At 47.1% G+C, this 20,525-nt stretch overlaps 30 non-coding genes across 30 annotated transcripts; 10 read left to right on the top strand and 20 right to left on the bottom strand.

The window, feature by feature from the left end:
* The first annotated feature begins 246 nt into the window (after nucleotides 1–246).
* On the top strand, nucleotides 247–318 carry trnad-guc (transfer RNA aspartic acid (anticodon GUC)). The gene has a single exon. It is a non-coding gene; the product is annotated as a tRNA-Asp (tRNA).
* Nucleotides 319–811: 493 nt separating this feature from the next.
* On the bottom strand, nucleotides 812–894 carry trnal-aag (transfer RNA leucine (anticodon AAG)). The gene has a single exon. It is a non-coding gene; the product is annotated as a tRNA-Leu (tRNA).
* Nucleotides 895–1,144: 250 nt separating this feature from the next.
* On the top strand, nucleotides 1,145–1,216 carry trnad-guc (transfer RNA aspartic acid (anticodon GUC)). Its single transcript has one exon. It is a non-coding gene; the product is annotated as a tRNA-Asp (tRNA).
* A 493-nt stretch (nucleotides 1,217–1,709) lies between these two features.
* On the bottom strand, nucleotides 1,710–1,792 carry trnal-aag (transfer RNA leucine (anticodon AAG)). The gene has a single exon. It is a non-coding gene; the product is annotated as a tRNA-Leu (tRNA).
* An 815-nt stretch (nucleotides 1,793–2,607) lies between these two features.
* trnal-cag (transfer RNA leucine (anticodon CAG)) lies at nucleotides 2,608–2,690 on the bottom strand. The gene has a single exon. It is a non-coding gene; the product is annotated as a tRNA-Leu (tRNA).
* Nucleotides 2,691–3,505: 815 nt separating this feature from the next.
* trnal-aag (transfer RNA leucine (anticodon AAG)) lies at nucleotides 3,506–3,588 on the bottom strand. Its single transcript has one exon. It is a non-coding gene; the product is annotated as a tRNA-Leu (tRNA).
* Nucleotides 3,589–4,403: 815 nt separating this feature from the next.
* Nucleotides 4,404–4,486, bottom strand: trnal-cag (transfer RNA leucine (anticodon CAG)). The gene has a single exon. It is a non-coding gene; the product is annotated as a tRNA-Leu (tRNA).
* Nucleotides 4,487–5,301: 815 nt separating this feature from the next.
* On the bottom strand, nucleotides 5,302–5,384 carry trnal-cag (transfer RNA leucine (anticodon CAG)). Its single transcript has one exon. It is a non-coding gene; the product is annotated as a tRNA-Leu (tRNA).
* Nucleotides 5,385–5,634: 250 nt separating this feature from the next.
* trnad-guc (transfer RNA aspartic acid (anticodon GUC)) lies at nucleotides 5,635–5,706 on the top strand. Its single transcript has one exon. It is a non-coding gene; the product is annotated as a tRNA-Asp (tRNA).
* Nucleotides 5,707–6,199: 493 nt separating this feature from the next.
* On the bottom strand, nucleotides 6,200–6,282 carry trnal-aag (transfer RNA leucine (anticodon AAG)). The gene has a single exon. It is a non-coding gene; the product is annotated as a tRNA-Leu (tRNA).
* A 250-nt stretch (nucleotides 6,283–6,532) lies between these two features.
* Nucleotides 6,533–6,604, top strand: trnad-guc (transfer RNA aspartic acid (anticodon GUC)). Its single transcript has one exon. It is a non-coding gene; the product is annotated as a tRNA-Asp (tRNA).
* A 493-nt stretch (nucleotides 6,605–7,097) lies between these two features.
* trnal-cag (transfer RNA leucine (anticodon CAG)) lies at nucleotides 7,098–7,180 on the bottom strand. Its single transcript has one exon. It is a non-coding gene; the product is annotated as a tRNA-Leu (tRNA).
* Nucleotides 7,181–7,430: 250 nt separating this feature from the next.
* trnad-guc (transfer RNA aspartic acid (anticodon GUC)) lies at nucleotides 7,431–7,502 on the top strand. Its single transcript has one exon. It is a non-coding gene; the product is annotated as a tRNA-Asp (tRNA).
* A 493-nt stretch (nucleotides 7,503–7,995) lies between these two features.
* Nucleotides 7,996–8,078, bottom strand: trnal-aag (transfer RNA leucine (anticodon AAG)). Its single transcript has one exon. It is a non-coding gene; the product is annotated as a tRNA-Leu (tRNA).
* A 250-nt stretch (nucleotides 8,079–8,328) lies between these two features.
* On the top strand, nucleotides 8,329–8,400 carry trnad-guc (transfer RNA aspartic acid (anticodon GUC)). Its single transcript has one exon. It is a non-coding gene; the product is annotated as a tRNA-Asp (tRNA).
* A 493-nt stretch (nucleotides 8,401–8,893) lies between these two features.
* trnal-aag (transfer RNA leucine (anticodon AAG)) lies at nucleotides 8,894–8,976 on the bottom strand. Its single transcript has one exon. It is a non-coding gene; the product is annotated as a tRNA-Leu (tRNA).
* An 815-nt stretch (nucleotides 8,977–9,791) lies between these two features.
* trnal-aag (transfer RNA leucine (anticodon AAG)) lies at nucleotides 9,792–9,874 on the bottom strand. Its single transcript has one exon. It is a non-coding gene; the product is annotated as a tRNA-Leu (tRNA).
* An 815-nt stretch (nucleotides 9,875–10,689) lies between these two features.
* trnal-cag (transfer RNA leucine (anticodon CAG)) lies at nucleotides 10,690–10,772 on the bottom strand. Its single transcript has one exon. It is a non-coding gene; the product is annotated as a tRNA-Leu (tRNA).
* An 815-nt stretch (nucleotides 10,773–11,587) lies between these two features.
* trnal-cag (transfer RNA leucine (anticodon CAG)) lies at nucleotides 11,588–11,670 on the bottom strand. Its single transcript has one exon. It is a non-coding gene; the product is annotated as a tRNA-Leu (tRNA).
* A 250-nt stretch (nucleotides 11,671–11,920) lies between these two features.
* Nucleotides 11,921–11,992, top strand: trnad-guc (transfer RNA aspartic acid (anticodon GUC)). The gene has a single exon. It is a non-coding gene; the product is annotated as a tRNA-Asp (tRNA).
* A 493-nt stretch (nucleotides 11,993–12,485) lies between these two features.
* On the bottom strand, nucleotides 12,486–12,568 carry trnal-aag (transfer RNA leucine (anticodon AAG)). The gene has a single exon. It is a non-coding gene; the product is annotated as a tRNA-Leu (tRNA).
* An 815-nt stretch (nucleotides 12,569–13,383) lies between these two features.
* trnal-cag (transfer RNA leucine (anticodon CAG)) lies at nucleotides 13,384–13,466 on the bottom strand. The gene has a single exon. It is a non-coding gene; the product is annotated as a tRNA-Leu (tRNA).
* Nucleotides 13,467–13,716: 250 nt separating this feature from the next.
* Nucleotides 13,717–13,788, top strand: trnad-guc (transfer RNA aspartic acid (anticodon GUC)). The gene has a single exon. It is a non-coding gene; the product is annotated as a tRNA-Asp (tRNA).
* A 493-nt stretch (nucleotides 13,789–14,281) lies between these two features.
* Nucleotides 14,282–14,364, bottom strand: trnal-aag (transfer RNA leucine (anticodon AAG)). The gene has a single exon. It is a non-coding gene; the product is annotated as a tRNA-Leu (tRNA).
* Nucleotides 14,365–15,512: 1,148 nt separating this feature from the next.
* Nucleotides 15,513–15,584, top strand: trnad-guc (transfer RNA aspartic acid (anticodon GUC)). Its single transcript has one exon. It is a non-coding gene; the product is annotated as a tRNA-Asp (tRNA).
* Nucleotides 15,585–16,077: 493 nt separating this feature from the next.
* On the bottom strand, nucleotides 16,078–16,160 carry trnal-cag (transfer RNA leucine (anticodon CAG)). Its single transcript has one exon. It is a non-coding gene; the product is annotated as a tRNA-Leu (tRNA).
* Nucleotides 16,161–16,975: 815 nt separating this feature from the next.
* trnal-aag (transfer RNA leucine (anticodon AAG)) lies at nucleotides 16,976–17,058 on the bottom strand. The gene has a single exon. It is a non-coding gene; the product is annotated as a tRNA-Leu (tRNA).
* Nucleotides 17,059–17,873: 815 nt separating this feature from the next.
* Nucleotides 17,874–17,956, bottom strand: trnal-cag (transfer RNA leucine (anticodon CAG)). Its single transcript has one exon. It is a non-coding gene; the product is annotated as a tRNA-Leu (tRNA).
* An 815-nt stretch (nucleotides 17,957–18,771) lies between these two features.
* On the bottom strand, nucleotides 18,772–18,854 carry trnal-aag (transfer RNA leucine (anticodon AAG)). The gene has a single exon. It is a non-coding gene; the product is annotated as a tRNA-Leu (tRNA).
* Nucleotides 18,855–20,002: 1,148 nt separating this feature from the next.
* trnad-guc (transfer RNA aspartic acid (anticodon GUC)) lies at nucleotides 20,003–20,074 on the top strand. Its single transcript has one exon. It is a non-coding gene; the product is annotated as a tRNA-Asp (tRNA).
* The last annotated feature ends 451 nt before the right edge of the window (nucleotides 20,075–20,525 follow it).

The raw sequence follows: 20,525 nt of genomic DNA, 5'->3' as shown, positions 1-20,525 counted from the left end.
AAAAGGAATATTGGATGACACTGTCGGCGGGCCCAGGCATCATTCCAGCGAATATGTGGGTCTGCGTTGTGTTCGTGTTGAAGGGGAATATTGACGAGGCATGCAGCTTCATGGAAGACTCTCCTTCTGAGTAATGGGACTGTGATAGCAATTTTCCTGCACCTTGAAACGGGACACCAAAATCTTATTTCACTCCTTGGCGATAGTTGTCTTTTCATCTGACGACTGTGTCAGGTACACAGAAATTCCTCGTTAGTATAATGGACAGTATCTCCGCCTGTCACGCGGAAGATCGGGGTTCGATTCCCCGACGGGGAGAGCTTGGTCTTTTATCAGCTGCCTGCCACCAAGTGATGATTGTTTTGATACTCTCACCCATCTTCGGCCTAAATGTCAATAGCCCCCTTCAAATAGCCTAACATGAGGCCAGGTTGCTTTGGTCAAAAGCCCTTTCCCGTTTACTATGGTGTTAAGTGCAAACCAAGACCTTATAATCAACAATGTGCCTTTTGCTAATGATTCTGTCCTGCCCAAAGCACTGTGGAAGGTTGTGACAACACAGCTTGTTGAGCAGTGGTCAGAAGATTCTCATGCAACAAGTGTCTTGGCTGTTGTTTAACAGGGCTCCTGAGGCAAACAAAAAGTGGGCATAGCATTTGGAAGCAAGAACTCTTCGGAGGTAAAGCGGCCACAATAATCTTTAAACAAGATGATGCAGTGGCAGAATAGCAATACGACATGGTATTGCTAAGCAAGGAGTAAACTTGGGTTGCCTTGCCAGTGAAAATGGTTCTCTAGGAGAAGTCTGCAATGTCAGAAGTGGGATTTGAACCCACGCCTCCAGGGGAGACTGCAACCTTAACGCAGCGCCTTAGACCGCTCGGCCATCCTGACTACTAAAAGGAATATTTGACGACACTGTTGGCGGGCCCAGGCATCATTCCAGCGAATATGTGGGTCTGCGTTGTGTTCGTGTTGAAGGGGAATATTGACGAGGCATGCAGCTTCATGGAAGACTCTCCTTCTGAGTGATGGGACTGTGATAGCAATTTTCCTGCACCTTGAAACGGGACACCAAAATCTTATTTCACTCCTTGGCGATAGTTGTCTTTTCGTCTGACGACTGTGTCAGGTACACAGAAATTCCTCGTTAGTATAATGGACAGTATCTCCGCCTGTCACGCGGAAGATCGGGGTTCGATTCCCCGACGGGGAGAGCTTGGTCTTTTATCAGCTGCCTGCCACCAAGTGATGATTGTTTTGATACTCTCACCCATCTTCGGCCTAAATGTCAATAGCCCCCTTCAAATAGCCTAACATGAGGCCAGGTTGCTTTGGTCAAAAGCCCTTTCCCGTTTACTATGGTGTTAAGTGCAAACCAAGACCTTATAATCAACAATGTGCCTTTTGCTAATGATTCTGTCCTGCCCAAAGCACTGTAGAAGGTTGTGACAACACAGCTTGTTGAGCAGTGGTCAGAAGATTCTCATGCAACAAGTGTCTTGGCTGTTGTTTAACAGGGCTCCTGAGGCAAACAAAAAGTAGGCATAGCATTTGGAAGCAAGAACTCTTCGGAGGTAAAGCGGCCACAATAATCTTTAAACAAGATGATGCAGTGGCAGAATAGCAATACGACATGGTATTGCTAAGCAAGGAGTAAACTTGGGTTGCCTTGCCAGTGAAAATGGTTCTCTAGGAGAAGTCTGCAATGTCAGAAGTGGGATTTGAACCCACGCCTCCAGGGGAGACTGCGACCTTAACGCAGCGCCTTAGACCGCTCGGCCATCCTGACTACTAAAAGGAATATTTGACGACACTGTCGGCGGGCCCAGGCATCATTCCAGCGAATATGTGGGTCTGCGTTGTGTTCGTGTTGAAGGGGAATATTGACGAGGCATGCAGCTTCATGGAAGACTCTCCTTCTGAGTGATGGGACTGTGATAGCAATTTTCCTGCACCTTGAAAGGGGAAACCAAAATCTTATTTCACTCCTTGGCGATAGTTGTCTTTTCGTCTGACGACTGTGTCAGTCACACAGAAATTCCTCGTTAGTATAATGGACAGTATCTCCGCCTGTCACGCGGAAGATTGGGGTTCGATTCCCCGACGGGGAGAGCTTGGTCTTTTATCAGCTGCCTGCCACCAAGTGATGATTGCTTTGATACTCTCACCCATCTTCGGCCTAAATGTCAATAGCCCCTTTCAAATAGCCTAACATGATGCCAGGTTTCTTCGGTCAAAAGCCCTTTCCCGTTTACTATGGTGTTAAGTGCAAACCAAGACCTTATAATCAACAATGTGCCTTTTGCTAATGATTCTGTCCTGCCCAAAGCACTGTAGAAGGTTGTGACAACACAGCTTGTTGAGCAGTGGTCAGAAGATTCTCATGCAACAAGTGTCTTGGCTGTTGTTTAACAGGGCTCCTGAGGCAAACAAAAAGTAGGCATAGCATTTGGAAGCAAGAACTCTTCGGAGGTAAAGCGGCCACAATAATCTTTAAACAAGATGATGCAGTGGCAGAATAGCAATACGACATGGTATTGCTAAGCAAGGAGTAAACTTGGGTTGCCTTGCCAGTGAAAATGGTTCTCTAGGAGAAGACTGCAATGTCAGAAGTGGGATTTGAACCCACGCCTCCAGGGGAGACTGCGACCTGAACGCAGCGCCTTAGACCGCTCGGCCATCCTGACTACGAAAAGGAATATTGGATGACACTGTCGGCGGGCCCAGGCATCATTCCAGCGAATATGTGGGTCTGCGTTGTGTTCGTGTTGAAGGGGAATATTGACGAGGCATGCAGCTTCATGGAAGCTGCAGCTTCTGAGTAATGGGACTGTGATAGCAATTTTCCTGCACCTTGAAACGGGACACCAAAATCTTATTTCACTCCTTGGCGATAGTTGTCTTTTCGTCTGACGACTGTGTCAGGCACACAGAAATTCCTCGTTAGTATAATGGACAGTATCTCCGCCTGTCACGCGGAAGATTGGGGTTCGATTCCCCGACGGGGAGAGCTTGGTCTTTTATCAGCTGCCTGCCACCAAGTGATGATTGCTTTGATACTCTCACCCATCTTCGGCCTAAATGTCAATAGCCCCCTTCAAATAGCCTAACATGATGCCAGGTTTCTTCGGTCAAAAGCCCTTTCCCGTTTACTATGGTGTTAAGTGCAAACCAAGACCTTATAATCAACAATGTGCCTTTTGCTAATGATTCTGTCCTGCCCAAAGCACTGTAGAAGGTTGTGACAACACAGCTTGTTGAGCAGTGGTCAGAAGATTCTCATGCAACAAGTGTCTTGGCTGTTGTTTAACAGGGCTCCTGAGGCAAACAAAAAGTAGGCATAGCATTTGGAAGCAAGAACTCTTCGGAGGTAAAGCGGCCACAATAATCTTTAAACAAGATGATGCAGTGGCAGAATAGCAATACGACATGGTATTGCTAAGCAAGGAGTAAACTTGGGTTGCCTTGCCAGTGAAAATGGTTCTCTAGGAGAAGACTGCAATGTCAGAAGTGGGATTTGAACCCACGCCTCCAGGGGAGACTGCGACCTTAACGCAGCGCCTTAGACCGCTCGGCCATCCTGACTACTAAAAGGAATATTTGACGACACTGTCGGCGGGCCCAGGCATCATTCCAGCGAATATGTGGGTCTGCGTTGTGTTCGTGTTGAAGGGGAATATTGACGAGGCATGCAGCTTCATGGAAGACTCTCCTTCTGAGTGATGGGACTGTGATAGCAATTTTCCTGCACCTTGAAAGGGGAAACCAAAATCTTATTTCACTCCTTGGCGATAGTGTTCTTTTCGTCTGACGACTGTGTCAGTCACACAGAAATTCCTCGTTAGTATAATGGACAGTATCTCCGCCTGTCACGCGGAAGATTGGGGTTCGATTCCCCGACGGGGAGAGCTTGGTCTTTTATCAGCTGCCTGCCACCAAGTGATGATTGCTTTGATACTCTCACCCATCTTCGGCCTAAATGTCAATAGCCCCCTTCAAATAGCCTAACATGATGCCAGGTTTCTTCGGTCAAAAGCCCTTTCCCGTTTACTATGGTGTTAAGTGCAAACCAAGACCTTATAATCAACAATGTGCCTTTTGCTAATGATTCTGTCCTGCCCAAAGCACTGTAGAAGGTTGTGACAACACAGCTTGTTGAGCAGTGGTCAGAAGATTCTCATGCAACAAGTGTCTTGGCTGTTGTTTAACAGGGCTCCTGAGGCAAACAAAAAGTAGGCATAGCATTTGGAAGCAAGAACTCTTCGGAGGTAAAGCGGCCACAATAATCTTTAAACAAGATGATGCAGTGGCAGAATAGCAATACGACATGGTATTGCTAAGCAAGGAGTAAACTTGGGTTGCCTTGCCAGTGAAAATGTTTCTCTAGGAGAAGTCTGCAATGTCAGAAGTGGGATTTGAACCCACGCCTCCAGGGGAGACTGCGACCTGAACGCAGCGCCTTAGACCGCTCGGCCATCCTGACTACGAAAAGGAATATTGGATGACACTGTCGGCGGGCCCAGGCATCATTCCAGCGAATATGTGGGTCTGCGTTGTGTTCGTGTTGAAGGGGAATATTGACGAGGCATGCAGCTTCATGGAAGACTCTCCTTCTGAGTAATGGGACTGTGATAGCAATTTTCCTGCACCTTGAAACGGGACACCAAAATCTTATTTCACTCCTTGGCGATAGTTGTCTTTTCGTCTGACGACTGTGTCAGGCACACAGAAATTCCTCGTTAGTATAATGGACAGTATCTCCGCCTGTCACGCGGAAGATCGGGGTTCGATTCCCCGAGGGGTAGAGCTTGGTCTTTTATCAGCTGCCTGCCACCAAGTGATGATTGCTTTGATACTCTCACCCATCTTCGGCCTAAATGTCAATAGCCCCCTTCAAATAGCCTAACATGATGCCAGGTTTCTTCGGTCAAAAGCCCTTTCCCGTTTACTATGGTGTTAAGTGCAAACCAAGACCTTATAATCAACAATGTGCCTTTTGCTAATGATTCTGTCCTGCCCAAAGCACTGTAGAAGGTTGTGACAACACAGCTTGTTGAGCAGTGGTCAGAAGATTCTCATGCAACAAGTGTCTTGGCTGTTGTTTAACAGGGCTCCTGAGGCAAACAAATAGTAGGCATAGCATTTGGAAGCAAGAACTCTTCGGAGGTAAAGCGGCCACAATAATCTTTAAACAAGATGATGCAGTGGCAGAATAGCAATACGACATGGTATTGCTAAGCAAGGAGTAAACTTGGGTTGCCTTGCCAGTGAAAATGTTTCTCTAGGAGAAGTCTGCAATGTCAGAAGTGGGATTTGAACCCACGCCTCCAGGGGAGACTGCGACCTGAACGCAGCGCCTTAGACCGCTCGGCCATCCTGACTACGAAAAGGAATATTGGATGACACTGTCGGCGGGCCCAGGCATCATTCCAGCGAATATGTGGGTCTGCGTTGTGTTCGTGTTGAAGGGGAATATTGACGAGGCATGCAGCTTCATGGAAGCTGCAGCTTCTGAGTAATGGGACTGTGATAGCAATTTTCCTGCACCTTGAAACGGGACACCAAAATCTTATTTCACTCCTTGGCGATAGTTGTCTTTTCGTCTGACGACTGTGTCAGGCACACAGAAATTCCTCGTTAGTATAATGGACAGTATCTCCGCCTGTCACGCGGAAGATCGGGGTTCGATTCCCCGACGGGGAGAGCTTGGTCTTTTATCAGCTGCCTGCCACCAAGTGATGATTGCTTTGATACTCTCACCCATCTTCGGCCTAAATGTCAATAGCCCCCTTCAAATAGCCTAACATGATGCCAGGTTTCTTCGGTCAAAAGCCCTTTCCCGTTTACTATGGTGTTAAGTGCAAACCAAGACCTTATAATCAACAATGTGCCTTTTGCTAATGATTCTGTCCTGCCCAAAGCACTGTAGAAGGTTGTGACAACACAGCTTGTTGAGCAGTGGTCAGAAGATTCTCATGCAACAAGTGTCTTGGCTGTTGTTTAACAGGGCTCCTGAGGCAAACAAAAAGTGGGCATAGCATTTGGAAGCAAGAACTCTTCGGAGGTAAAGCGGCCACAATAATCTTTAAACAAGATGATGCAGTGGCAGAATAGCAATACGACATGGTATTGCTAAGCAAGGAGTAAACTTGGGTTGCCTTGCCAGTGAAAATGGTTCTCTAGGAGAAGTCTGCAATGTCAGAAGTGGGATTTGAACCCACGCCTCCAGGGGAGACTGCAACCTTAACGCAGCGCCTTAGACCGCTCGGCCATCCTGACTACTAAAAGGAATATTTGACGACACTGTTGGCGGGCCCAGGCATCATTCCAGCGAATATGTGGGTCTGCGTTGTGTTCGTGTTGAAGGGGAATATTGACGAGGCATGCAGCTTCATGGAAGACTCTCCTTCTGAGTGATGGGACTGTGATAGCAATTTTCCTGCACCTTGAAAGGGGACACCAAAATCTTATTTCACTCCTTGGCGATAGTTGTCTTTTCGTCTGACGACTGTGTCAGTCACACAGAAATTCCTCGTTAGTATAATGGACAGTATCTCCGCCTGTCACGCGGAAGATCGGGGTTCGATTCCCCGACGGGGAGAGCTTGGTCTTTTATCAGCTGCCTGCCACCAAGTGATGATTGCTTTGATACTCTCACCCATCTTCGGCCTAAATGTCAATAGCCCCCTTCAAATAGCCTAACATGAGGCCAGGTTTCTTCGGTCAAAAGCTCTTTCCCGTTTACTATGGTGTTAAGTGCAAACCAAGACCTTATAATCAACAATGTGCCTTTTGCTAATGATTCTGTCCTGCCCAAAGCACTGTAGAAGGTTGTGACAACACAGCTTGTTGAGCAGTGGTCAGAAGATTCTCATGCAACAAGTGTCTTGGCTGTTGTTTAACAGGGCTCCTGAGGCAAACAAATAGTAGGCATAGCATTTGGAAGCAAGAACTCTTCGGAGGTAAAGCGGCCACAATAATCTTTAAACAAGATGATGCAGTGGCAGAATAGCAATACGACATGGTATTGCTAAGCAAGGAGTAAACTTGGGTTGCCTTGCCAGTGAAAATGTTTCTCTAGGAGAAGTCTGCAATGTCAGAAGTGGGATTTGAACCCACGCCTCCAGGGGAGACTGCGACCTGAACGCAGCGCCTTAGACCGCTCGGCCATCCTGACTACTAAAAGGAATATTGGATGACACTGTCGGCGGGCCCAGGCATCATTCCAGCGAATATGTGGGTCTGCGTTGTGTTCGTGTTGAAGGGGAATATTGACGAGGCATGCAGCTTCATGGAAGACTCTCCTTCTGAGTAATGGGACTGTGATAGCAATTTTCCTGCACCTTGAAACGGGACACCAAAATCTTATTTCACTCCTTGGCGATAGTTGTCTTTTCATCTGACGACTGTGTCAGGTACACAGAAATTCCTCGTTAGTATAATGGACAGTATCTCCGCCTGTCACGCGGAAGATCGGGGTTCGATTCCCCGACGGGGAGAGCTTGGTCTTTTATCAGCTGCCTGCCACCAAGTGATGATTGTTTTGATACTCTCACCCATCTTCGGCCTAAATGTCAATAGCCCCCTTCAAATAGCCTAACATGAGGCCAGGTTGCTTTGGTCAAAAGCCCTTTCCCGTTTACTATGGTGTTAAGTGCAAACCAAGACCTTATAATCAACAATGTGCCTTTTGCTAATGATTCTGTCCTGCCCAAAGCACTGTGGAAGGTTGTGACAACACAGCTTGTTGAGCAGTGGTCAGAAGATTCTCATGCAACAAGTGTCTTGGCTGTTGTTTAACAGGGCTCCTGAGGCAAACAAAAAGTGGGCATAGCATTTGGAAGCAAGAACTCTTCGGAGGTAAAGCGGCCACAATAATCTTTAAACAAGATGATGCAGTGGCAGAATAGCAATACGACATGGTATTGCTAAGCAAGGAGTAAACTTGGGTTGCCTTGCCAGTGAAAATGGTTCTCTAGGAGAAGTCTGCAATGTCAGAAGTGGGATTTGAACCCACGCCTCCAGGGGAGACTGCAACCTTAACGCAGCGCCTTAGACCGCTCGGCCATCCTGACTACTAAAAGGAATATTTGACGACACTGTTGGCGGGCCCAGGCATCATTCCAGCGAATATGTGGGTCTGCGTTGTGTTCGTGTTGAAGGGGAATATTGACGAGGCATGCAGCTTCATGGAAGACTCTCCTTCTGAGTGATGGGACTGTGATAGCAATTTTCCTGCACCTTGAAACGGGACACCAAAATCTTATTTCACTCCTTGGCGATAGTTGTCTTTTCGTCTGACGACTGTGTCAGGTACACAGAAATTCCTCGTTAGTATAATGGACAGTATCTCCGCCTGTCACGCGGAAGATCGGGGTTCGATTCCCCGACGGGGAGAGCTTGGTCTTTTATCAGCTGCCTGCCACCAAGTGATGATTGTTTTGATACTCTCACCCATCTTCGGCCTAAATGTCAATAGCCCCCTTCAAATAGCCTAACATGAGGCCAGGTTGCTTTGGTCAAAAGCCCTTTCCCGTTTACTATGGTGTTAAGTGCAAACCAAGACCTTATAATCAACAATGTGCCTTTTGCTAATGATTCTGTCCTGCCCAAAGCACTGTAGAAGGTTGTGACAACACAGCTTGTTGAGCAGTGGTCAGAAGATTCTCATGCAACAAGTGTCTTGGCTGTTGTTTAACAGGGCTCCTGAGGCAAACAAAAAGTAGGCATAGCATTTGGAAGCAAGAACTCTTCGGAGGTAAAGCGGCCACAATAATCTTTAAACAAGATGATGCAGTGGCAGAATAGCAATACGACATGGTATTGCTAAGCAAGGAGTAAACTTGGGTTGCCTTGCCAGTGAAAATGGTTCTCTAGGAGAAGTCTGCAATGTCAGAAGTGGGATTTGAACCCACGCCTCCAGGGGAGACTGCGACCTTAACGCAGCGCCTTAGACCGCTCGGCCATCCTGACTACTAAAAGGAATATTTGACGACACTGTCGGCGGGCCCAGGCATCATTCCAGCGAATATGTGGGTCTGCGTTGTGTTCGTGTTGAAGGGGAATATTGACGAGGCATGCAGCTTCATGGAAGACTCTCCTTCTGAGTGATGGGACTGTGATAGCAATTTTCCTGCACCTTGAAAGGGGAAACCAAAATCTTATTTCACTCCTTGGCGATAGTTGTCTTTTCGTCTGACGACTGTGTCAGTCACACAGAAATTCCTCGTTAGTATAATGGACAGTATCTCCGCCTGTCACGCGGAAGATTGGGGTTCGATTCCCCGACGGGGAGAGCTTGGTCTTTTATCAGCTGCCTGCCACCAAGTGATGATTGCTTTGATACTCTCACCCATCTTCGGCCTAAATGTCAATAGCCCCTTTCAAATAGCCTAACATGATGCCAGGTTTCTTCGGTCAAAAGCCCTTTCCCGTTTACTATGGTGTTAAGTGCAAACCAAGACCTTATAATCAACAATGTGCCTTTTGCTAATGATTCTGTCCTGCCCAAAGCACTGTAGAAGGTTGTGACAACACAGCTTGTTGAGCAGTGGTCAGAAGATTCTCATGCAACAAGTGTCTTGGCTGTTGTTTAACAGGGCTCCTGAGGCAAACAAAAAGTAGGCATAGCATTTGGAAGCAAGAACTCTTCGGAGGTAAAGCGGCCACAATAATCTTTAAACAAGATGATGCAGTGGCAGAATAGCAATACGACATGGTATTGCTAAGCAAGGAGTAAACTTGGGTTGCCTTGCCAGTGAAAATGGTTCTCTAGGAGAAGACTGCAATGTCAGAAGTGGGATTTGAACCCACGCCTCCAGGGGAGACTGCGACCTTAACGCAGCGCCTTAGACCGCTCGGCCATCCTGACTACTAAAAGGAATATTTGACGACACTGTCGGCGGGCCCAGGCATCATTCCAGCGAATATGTGGGTCTGCGTTGTGTTCGTGTTGAAGGGGAATATTGACGAGGCATGCAGCTTCATGGAAGACTCTCCTTCTGAGTGATGGGACTGTGATAGCAATTTTCCTGCACCTTGAAAGGGGAAACCAAAATCTTATTTCACTCCTTGGCGATAGTTGTCTTTTCGTCTGACGACTGTGTCAGTCACACAGAAATTCCTCGTTAGTATAATGGACAGTATCTCCGCCTGTCACGCGGAAGATTGGGGTTCGATTCCCCGACGGGGAGAGCTTGGTCTTTTATCAGCTGCCTGCCACCAAGTGATGATTGCTTTGATACTCTCACCCATCTTCGGCCTAAATGTCAATAGCCCCCTTCAAATAGCCTAACATGATGCCAGGTTTCTTCGGTCAAAAGCCCTTTCCCGTTTACTATGGTGTTAAGTGCAAACCAAGACCTTATAATCAACAATGTGCCTTTTGCTAATGATTCTGTCCTGCCCAAAGCACTGTAGAAGGTTGTGACAACACAGCTTGTTGAGCAGTGGTCAGAAGATTCTCATGCAACAAGTGTCTTGGCTGTTGTTTAACAGGGCTCCTGAGGCAAACAAAAAGTAGGCATAGCATTTGGAAGCAAGAACTCTTCGGAGGTAAAGCGGCCACAATAATCTTTAAACAAGATGATGCAGTGGCAGAATAGCAATACGACATGGTATTGCTAAGCAAGGAGTAAACTTGGGTTGCCTTGCCAGTGAAAATGTTTCTCTAGGAGAAGTCTGCAATGTCAGAAGTGGGATTTGAACCCACGCCTCCAGGGGAGACTGCGACCTGAACGCAGCGCCTTAGACCGCTCGGCCATCCTGACTACGAAAAGGAATATTGGATGACACTGTCGGCGGGCCCAGGCATCATTCCAGCGAATATGTGGGTCTGCGTTGTGTTCGTGTTGAAGGGGAATATTGACGAGGCATGCAGCTTCATGGAAGACTCTCCTTCTGAGTAATGGGACTGTGATAGCAATTTTCCTGCACCTTGAAACGGGACACCAAAATCTTATTTCACTCCTTGGCGATAGTTGTCTTTTCGTCTGACGACTGTGTCAGGCACACAGAAATTCCTCGTTAGTATAATGGACAGTATCTCCGCCTGTCACGCGGAAGATCGGGGTTCGATTCCCCGAGGGGTAGAGCTTGGTCTTTTATCAGCTGCCTGCCACCAAGTGATGATTGCTTTGATACTCTCACCCATCTTCGGCCTAAATGTCAATAGCCCCCTTCAAATAGCCTAACATGATGCCAGGTTTCTTCGGTCAAAAGCCCTTTCCCGTTTACTATGGTGTTAAGTGCAAACCAAGACCTTATAATCAACAATGTGCCTTTTGCTAATGATTCTGTCCTGCCCAAAGCACTGTAGAAGGTTGTGACAACACAGCTTGTTGAGTAGTGGTCAGAAGATTCTCATGCAACAAGTGTCTTGGCTGTTGTTTAACAGGGCTCCTGAGGCAAACAAATAGTAGGCATAGCATTTGGAAGCAAGAACTCTTTGGAGGTAAAGCGGCCACAATAATCTTTAAACAAGATGATGCAGTGGCAGAATAGCAATACGACATGGTATTGCTAAGCAAGGAGTAAACTTGGGTTGCCTTGCCAGTGAAAATGTTTCTCTAGGAGAAGTCTGCAATGTCAGAAGTGGGATTTGAACCCACGCCTCCAGGGGAGACTGCGACCTGAACGCAGCGCCTTAGACCGCTCGGCCATCCTGACTACGAAAAGGAATATTTGACGACACTGTCGGCGGGCCCAGGCATCATTCCAGCGAATATGTGGGTCTGCGTTGTGTTCGTGTTGAAGGGGAATATTGACGAGGCATGCAGCTTCATGGAAGACTCTCCTTCTGAGTAATGGGACTGTGATAGCAATTTTCCTGCACCTTGAAACGGGACACCAAAATCTTATTTCACTCCTTGGCGATAGTTGTCTTTTCGTCTGACGACTGTGTCAGGTACACAGAAATTCCTCGTTAGTATAATGGACAGTATCTCCGCCTGTCACGCGGAAGATCGGGGTTCGATTCCCCGACGGGGAGAGCTTGGTCTTTAATCAGCTGCCTGCCACCAAGTGATGATTGTTTTGATACTCTCACCCATCTTCGGCCTAAATGTCAATAGCCCCCTTCAAATAGCCTAACATGAGGCCAGGTTGCTTTGGTCAAAAGCCCTTTCCCGTTTACTATGGTGTTAAGTGCAAACCAAGACCTTATAATCAACAATGTGCCTTTTGCTAATGATTCTGTCCTGCCCAAAGCACTGTAGAAGGTTGTGACAACACAGCTTGTTGAGCAGTGGTCAGAAGATTCTCATGCAACAAGTGTCTTGGCTGTTGTTTAACAGGGCTCCTGAGGCAAACAAAAAGTAGGCATAGCATTTGGAAGCAAGAACTCTTCGGAGGTAAAGCGGCCACAATAATCTTTAAACAAGATGATGCAGTGGCAGAATAGCAATACGACATGGTATTGCTAAGCAAGGAGTAAACTTGGGTTGCCTTGCCAGTGAAAATGGTTCTCTAGGAGAAGTCTGCAATGTCAGAAGTGGGATTTGAACCCACGCCTCCAGGGGAGACTGCGACCTTAACGCAGCGCCTTAGACCGCTCGGCCATCCTGACTACTAAAAGGAATATTTGACGACACTGTCGGCGGGCCCAGGCATCATTCCAGCGAATATGTGGGTCTGCGTTGTGTTCGTGTTGAAGGGGAATATTGACGAGGCATGCAGCTTCATGGAAGACTCTCCTTCTGAGTGATGGGACTGTGATAGCAATTTTCCTGCACCTTGAAAGGGGAAACCAAAATCTTATTTCACTCCTTGGCGATAGTTGTCTTTTCGTCTGACGACTGTGTCAGTCACACAGAAATTCCTCGTTAGTATAATGGACAGTATCTCCGCCTGTCACGCGGAAGATTGGGGTTCGATTCCCCGACGGGGAGAGCTTGGTCTTTTATCAGCTGCCTGCCACCAAGTGATGATTGCTTTGATACTCTCACCCATCTTCGGCCTAAATGTCAATAGCCCCCTTCAAATAGCCTAACATGATGCCAGGTTTCTTCGGTCAAAAGCCCTTTCCCGTTTACTATGGTGTTAAGTGCAAACCAAGACCTTATAATCAACAATGTGCCTTTTGCTAATGATTCTGTCCTGCCCAAAGCACTGTAGAAGGTTGTGACAACACAGCTTGTTGAGCAGTGGTCAGAAGATTCTCATGCAACAAGTGTCTTGGCTGTTGTTTAACAGGGCTCCTGAGGCAAACAAAAAGTAGGCATAGCATTTGGAAGCAAGAACTCTTCGGAGGTAAAGCGGCCACAATAATCTTTAAACAAGATGATGCAGTGGCAGAATAGCAATACGACATGGTATTGCTAAGCAAGGAGTAAACTTGGGTTGCCTTGCCAGTGAAAATGTTTCTCTAGGAGAAGTCTGCAATGTCAGAAGTGGGATTTGAACCCACGCCTCCAGGGGAGACTGCGACCTGAACGCAGCGCCTTAGACCGCTCGGCCATCCTGACTACTAAAAGGAATATTGGATGACACTGTCGGCGGGCCCAGGCATCATTCCAGCGAATATGTGGGTCTGCGTTGTGTTCGTGTTGAAGGGGAATATTGACGAGGCATGCAGCTTCATGGAAGACTCTCCTTCTGAGTAATGGGACTGTGATAGCAATTTTCCTGCACCTTGAAACGGGACACCAAAATCTTATTTCACTCCTTGGCGATAGTTGTCTTTTCGTCTGACGACTGTGTCAGGTACACAGAAATTCCTCGTTAGTATAATGGACAGTATCTCCGCCTGTCACGCGGAAGATCGGGGTTCGATTCCCCGACGGGGAGAGCTTGGTCTTTTATCAGCTGCCTGCCACCAAGTGATGATTGTTTTGATACTCTCACCCATCTTCGGCCTAAATGTCAATAGCCCCCTTCAAATAGCCTAACATGAGGCCAGGTTGCTTTGGTCAAAAGCCCTTTCCCGTTTACTATGGTGTTAAGTGCAAACCAAGACCTTATAATCAACAATGTGCCTTTTGCTAATGATTCTGTCCTGCCCAAAGCACTGTAGAAGGTTGTGACAACACAGCTTGTTGAGCAGTGGTCAGAAGATTCTCATGCAACAAGTGTCTTGGCTGTTGTTTAACAGGGCTCCTGAGGCAAACAAAAAGTAGGCATAGCATTTGGAAGCAAGAACTCTTCGGAGGTAAAGCGGCCACAATAATCTTTAAACAAGATGATGCAGTGGCAGAATAGCAATACGACATGGTATTGCTAAGCAAGGAGTAAACTTGGGTTGCCTTGCCAGTGAAAATGGTTCTCTAGGAGAAGTCTGCAATGTCAGAAGTGGGATTTGAACCCACGCCTCCAGGGGAGACTGCGACCTTAACGCAGCGCCTTAGACCGCTCGGCCATCCTGACTACTAAAAGGAATATTTGACGACACTGTCGGCGGGCCCAGGCATCATTCCAGCGAATATGTGGGTCTGCGTTGTGTTCGTGTTGAAGGGGAATATTGACGAGGCATGCAGCTTCATGGAAGACTCTCCTTCTGAGTGATGGGACTGTGATAGCAATTTTCCTGCACCTTGAAAGGGGAAACCAAAATCTTATTTCACTCCTTGGCGATAGTTGTCTTTTCGTCTGACGACTGTGTCAGTCACACAGAAATTCCTCGTTAGTATAATGGACAGTATCTCCGCCTGTCACGCGGAAGATTGGGGTTCGATTCCCCGACGGGGAGAGCTTGGTCTTTTATCAGCTGCCTGCCACCAAGTGATGATTGCTTTGATACTCTCACCCATCTTCGGCCTAAATGTCAATAGCCCCCTTCAAATAGCCTAACATGATGCCAGGTTTCTTCGGTCAAAAGCCCTTTCCCGTTTACTATGGTGTTAAGTGCAAACCAAGACCTTATAATCAACAATGTGCCTTTTGCTAATGATTCTGTCCTGCCCAAAGCACTGTAGAAGGTTGTGACAACACAGCTTGTTGAGCAGTGGTCAGAAGATTCTCATGCAACAAGTGTCTTGGCTGTTGTTTAACAGGGCTCCTGAGGCAAACAAAAAGTAGGCATAGCATTTGGAAGCAAGAACTCTTCGGAGGTAAAGCGGCCACAATAATCTTTAAACAAGATGATGCAGTGGCAGAATAGCAATACGACATGGTATTGCTAAGCAAGGAGTAAACTTGGGTTGCCTTGCCAGTGAAAATGTTTCTCTAGGAGAAGTCTGCAATGTCAGAAGTGGGATTTGAACCCACGCCTCCAGGGGAGACTGCGACCTGAATGCAGCGCCTTAGACCGCTCGGCCATCCTGAGTACTAAAAGGAATATTGGACGACACTGTCGGCGGGCCCAGGCATCATTCCAGCGAATATGTGGGTCTGCGTTGTGTTCGTGTTGAAGGGGAATATTGACGAGGCATGCAGCTTCATGGAAGACTCTCCTTCTGAGTAATGGGACTGTGATAGCAATTTTCCTGCACCTTGAAACGGGACACCAAAATCTTATTTCACTCCTTGGCGATAGTTGTCTTTTCGTCTGACGACTGTGTCAGGCACACAGAAATTCCTCGTTAGTATAATGGACAGTATCTCCGCCTGTCACGCGGAAGATCGGGGTTCGATTCCCCGACGGGGAGAGCTTGGTCTTTTATCAGCTGCCTGCCACCAAGTGATGATTGCTTTGATACTCTCACCCATCTTCGGCCTAAATGTCAATAGGCCCCTTCAAATAGCCTAACATGATGCCAGGTTTCTTCGGTCAAAAGCCCTTTCCCGTTTACTATGGTGTTAAGTGCAAACCAAGACCTTATAATCAACAATGTGCCTTTTGCTAATGATTCTGTCCTGCCCAAAGCACTGTAGAAGGTTGTGACAACACAGCTTGTTGAGCAGTGGTCAGAAGATTCTCATGCAACAAGTGTCTTGGCTGTTGTTTAACAGGGCTCCTGAGGCAAACAAATAGTAGGCATAGCATTTGGAAGCAAGAACTCTTCGGAGGTAAAGCGGCCACAATAATCTTTAAACAAGATGATGCAGTGGCAGAATAGCAATACGACATGGTATTGCTAAGCAAGGAGTAAACTTGGGTTGCCTTGCCAGTGAAAATGTTTCTCTAGGAGAAGTCTGCAATGTCAGAAGTGGGATTTGAACCCACGCCTCCAGGGGAGACTGCGACCTGAGCGCAGCGCCTTAGACCGCTCGGCCATCCTGACTACTAAAAGGAATATTGGATGACACTGTCGGCGGGCCCAGGCATCATTCCAGCGAATATGTGGGTCTGCGTTGTGTTCGTGTTGAAGGGGAATATTGACGAGGCATGCAGCTTCATGGAAGACTCTCCTTCTGAGTAATGGGACTGTGATAGCAATTTTCCTGCACCTTGAAACGGGACACCAAAATCTTATTTCACTCCTTGGCGATAGTTGTCTTTTCGTCTGACGACTGTGTCAGGCACACAGAAATTCCTCGTTAGTATAATGGACAGTATCTCCGCCTGTCACGCGGAAGATTGGGGTTCGATTCCCCGACGGGGAGAGCTTGGTCTTTTATCAGCTGCCTGCCACCAAGTGATGATTGTTTTGATACTCTCACCCATCTTCGGCCTAAATGTCAATAGCCCCCTTCAAATAGCCTAACATGAGGCCAGGTTGCTTTGGTCAAAAGCCCTTTCCCGTTTACTATGGTGTTAAGTGCAAACCAAGACCTTATAATCAACAATGTGCCTTTTGCTAATGATTCTGTCCTGCCCAAAGCACTGTAGAAGGTTGTGACAACACAGCTTGTTGAGCAGTGGTCAGAAGATTCTCATGCAACAAGTGTCTTGGCTGTTGTTTAACAGGGCTCCTGAGGCAAACAAAAAGTAGGCATAGCATTTGGAAGCAAGAACTCTTCGGAGGTAAAGCGGCCACAATAATCTTTAAACAAGATGATGCAGTGGCAGAATAGCAATACGACATGGTATTGCTAAGCAAGGAGTAAACTTGGGTTGCCTTGCCAGTGAAAATGGTTCTCTAGGAGAAGTCTGCAATGTCAGAAGTGGGATTTGAACCCACGCCTCCAGGGGAGACTGCGACCTTAACGCAGCGCCTTAGACCGCTCGGCCATCCTGACTACTAAAAGGAATATTTGACGACACTGTCGGCGGGCCCAGGCATCATTCCAGCGAATATGTGGGTCTGCGTTGTGTTCGTGTTGAAGGGGAATATTGACGAGGCATGCAGCTTCATGGAAGACTCTCCTTCTGAGTGATGGGACTGTGATAGCAATTTTCCTGCACCTTGAAAGGGGAAACCAAAATCTTATTTCACTCCTTGGCGATAGTTGTCTTTTCGTCTGACGACTGTGTCAGTCACACAGAAATTCCTCGTTAGTATAATGGACAGTATCTCCGCCTGTCACGCGGAAGATTGGGGTTCGATTCCCCGACGGGGAGAGCTTGGTCTTTTATCAGCTGCCTGCCACCAAGTGATGATTGCTTTGATACTCTCACCCATCTTCGGCCTAAATGTCAATAGCCCCCTTCAAATAGCCTAACATGATGCCAGGTTTCTTCGGTCAAAAGCCCTTTCCCGTTTACTATGGTGTTAAGTGCAAACCAAGACCTTATAATCAACAATGTGCCTTTTGCTAATGATTCTGTCCTGCCCAAAGCACTGTAGAAGGTTGTGACAACACAGCTTGTTGAGTAGTGGTCAGAAGATTCTCATGCAACAAGTGTCTTGGCTGTTGTTTAACAGGGCTCCTGAGGCAAACAAATAGTAGGCATAGCATTTGGAAGCAAGAACTCTTTGGAGGTAAAGCGGCCACAATAATCTTTAAACAAGATGATGCAGTGGCAGAATAGCAATACGACATGGTATTGCTAAGCAAGGAGTAAACTTGGGTTGCCTTGCCAGTGAAAATGTTTCTCTAGGAGAAGTCTGCAATGTCAGAAGTGGGATTTGAACCCACGCCTCCAGGGGAGACTGCGACCTGAACGCAGCGCCTTAGACCGCTCGGCCATCCTGACTACGAAAAGGAATATTTGACGACACTGTCGGCGGGCCCAGGCATCATTCCAGCGAATATGTGGGTCTGCGTTGTGTTCGTGTTGAAGGGGAATATTGACGAGGCATGCAGCTTCATGGAAGACTCTCCTTCTGAGTAATGGGACTGTGATAGCAATTTTCCTGCACCTTGAAACGGGACACCAAAATCTTATTTCACTCCTTGGCGATAGTTGTCTTTTCGTCTGACGACTGTGTCAGGCACACAGAAATTCCTCGTTAGTATAATGGACAGTATCTCCGCCTGTCACGCGGAAGATTGGGGTTCGATTCCCCGACGGGGAGAGCTTGGTCTTTTATCAGCTGCCTGCCACCAAGTGATGATTGTTTTGATACTCTCACCCATCTTCGGCCTAAATGTCAATAGCCCCCTTCAAATAGCCTAACATGAGGCCAGGTTGCTTTGGTCAAAAGCCCTTTCCCGTTTACTATGGTGTTAAGTGCAAACCAAGACCTTATAATCAACAATGTGCCTTTTGCTAATGATTCTGTCCTGCCCAAAGCACTGTAGAAGGTTGTGACAACACAGCTTGTTGAGCAGTGGTCAGAAGATTCTCATGCAACAAGTGTCTTGGCTGTTGTTTAACAGGGCTCCTGAGGCAAACAAAAAGTAGGCATAGCATTTGGAAGCAAGAACTCTTCGGAGGTAAAGCGGCCACAATAATCTTTAAACAAGATGATGCAGTGGCAGAATAGCAATACGACATGGTATTGCTAAGCAAGGAGTAAACTTGGGTTGCCTTGCCAGTGAAAATGGTTCTCTAGGAGAAGTCTGCAATGTCAGAAGTGGGATTTGAACCCACGCCTCCAGGGGAGACTGCGACCTTAACGCAGCGCCTTAGACCGCTCGGCCATCCTGACTACTAAAAGGAATATTTGACGACACTGTCGGCGGGCCCAGGCATCATTCCAGCGAATATGTGGGTCTGCGTTGTGTTCGTGTTGAAGGGGAATATTGACGAGGCATGCAGCTTCATGGAAGACTCTCCTTCTGAGTGATGGGACTGTGATAGCAATTTTCCTGCACCTTGAAAGGGGAAACCAAAATCTTATTTCACTCCTTGGCGATAGTTGTCTTTTCGTCTGACGACTGTGTCAGTCACACAGAAATTCCTCGTTAGTATAATGGACAGTATCTCCGCCTGTCACGCGGAAGATTGGGGTTCGATTCCCCGACGGGGAGAGCTTGGTCTTTTATCAGCTGCCTGCCACCAAGTGATGATTGCTTTGATACTCTCACCCATCTTCGGCCTAAATGTCAATAGCCCCCTTCAAATAGCCTAACATGATGCCAGGTTTCTTCGGTCAAAAGCCCTTTCCCGTTTACTATGGTGTTAAGTGCAAACCAAGACCTTATAATCAACAATGTGCCTTTTGCTAATGATTCTGTCCTGCCCAAAGCACTGTAGAAGGTTGTGACAACACAGCTTGTTGAGTAGTGGTCAGAAGATTCTCATGCAACAAGTGTCTTGGCTGTTGTTTAACAGGGCTCCTGAGGCAAACAAATAGTAGGCATAGCATTTGGAAGCAAGAACTCTTTGGAGGTAAAGCGGCCACAATAATCTTTAAACAAGATGATGCAGTGGCAGAATAGCAATACGACATGGTATTGCTAAGCAAGGAGTAAACTTGGGTTGCCTTGCCAGTGAAAATGTTTCTCTAGGAGAAGTCTGCAATGTCAGAAGTGGGATTTGAACCCACGCCTCCAGGGGAGACTGCGACCTGAACGCATTGCCTTAGACCGCTCGGCCATCCTGACTACTAAAAGGAATATTGGATGACACTGTCGGCGGGCCCAGGCATCATTCCAGCGAATATGTGGGTCTGCGTTGTGTTCGTGTTGAAGGGGAATATTGACGAGGCATGCAGCTTCATGGAAGACTCTCCTTCTGAGTAATGGGACTGTGATAGCAATTTTCCTGCACCTTGAAACGGGACACCAAAATCTTATTTCACTCCTTGGCGATAGTTGTCTTTTCGTCTGACGACTGTGTCAGGCACACAGAAATTCCTCGTTAGTATAATGGACAGTATCTCCGCCTGTCACGCGGAAGATCGGGGTTCGATTCCCCGACGGGGAGAGCTTGGTCTTTTATCAGCTGCCTGCCACCAAGTGATGATTGTTTTGATACTCTCACCCATCTTCGGCCTAAATGTCAATAGCCCCCTTCAAATAGCCTAACATGAGGCCAGGTTGCTTTGGTCAAAAGCCCTTTCCCGTTTACTATGGTGTTAAGTGCAAACCAAGACCTTATAATCAACAATGTGCCTTTTGCTAATGATTCTGTCCTGCCCAAAGCACTGTAGAAGGTTGTGACAACACAGCTTGTTGAGCAGTGGTCAGAAGATTCTCATGCAACAAGTGTCTTGGCTGTTGTTTAACAGGGCTCCTGAGGCAAACAAAAAGTAGGCATAGCATTTGGAAGCAAGAACTCTTCGGAGGTAAAGCGGCCACAATAATCTTTAAACAAGATGATGCAGTGGCAGAATAGCAATACGACATGGTATTGCTAAGCAAGGAGTAAACTTGGG

This window comes from Odontesthes bonariensis, chromosome 5 (genome assembly GCF_027942865.1).
Source record: "Odontesthes bonariensis isolate fOdoBon6 chromosome 5, fOdoBon6.hap1, whole genome shotgun sequence".
Taxonomy (NCBI): Eukaryota; Metazoa; Chordata; class Actinopteri; order Atheriniformes; family Atherinopsidae; genus Odontesthes; species Odontesthes bonariensis.
The sequence above is the reverse complement of the archived record's forward strand: the minus strand, read 5'-3'. Positions and strand labels throughout refer to the sequence as shown.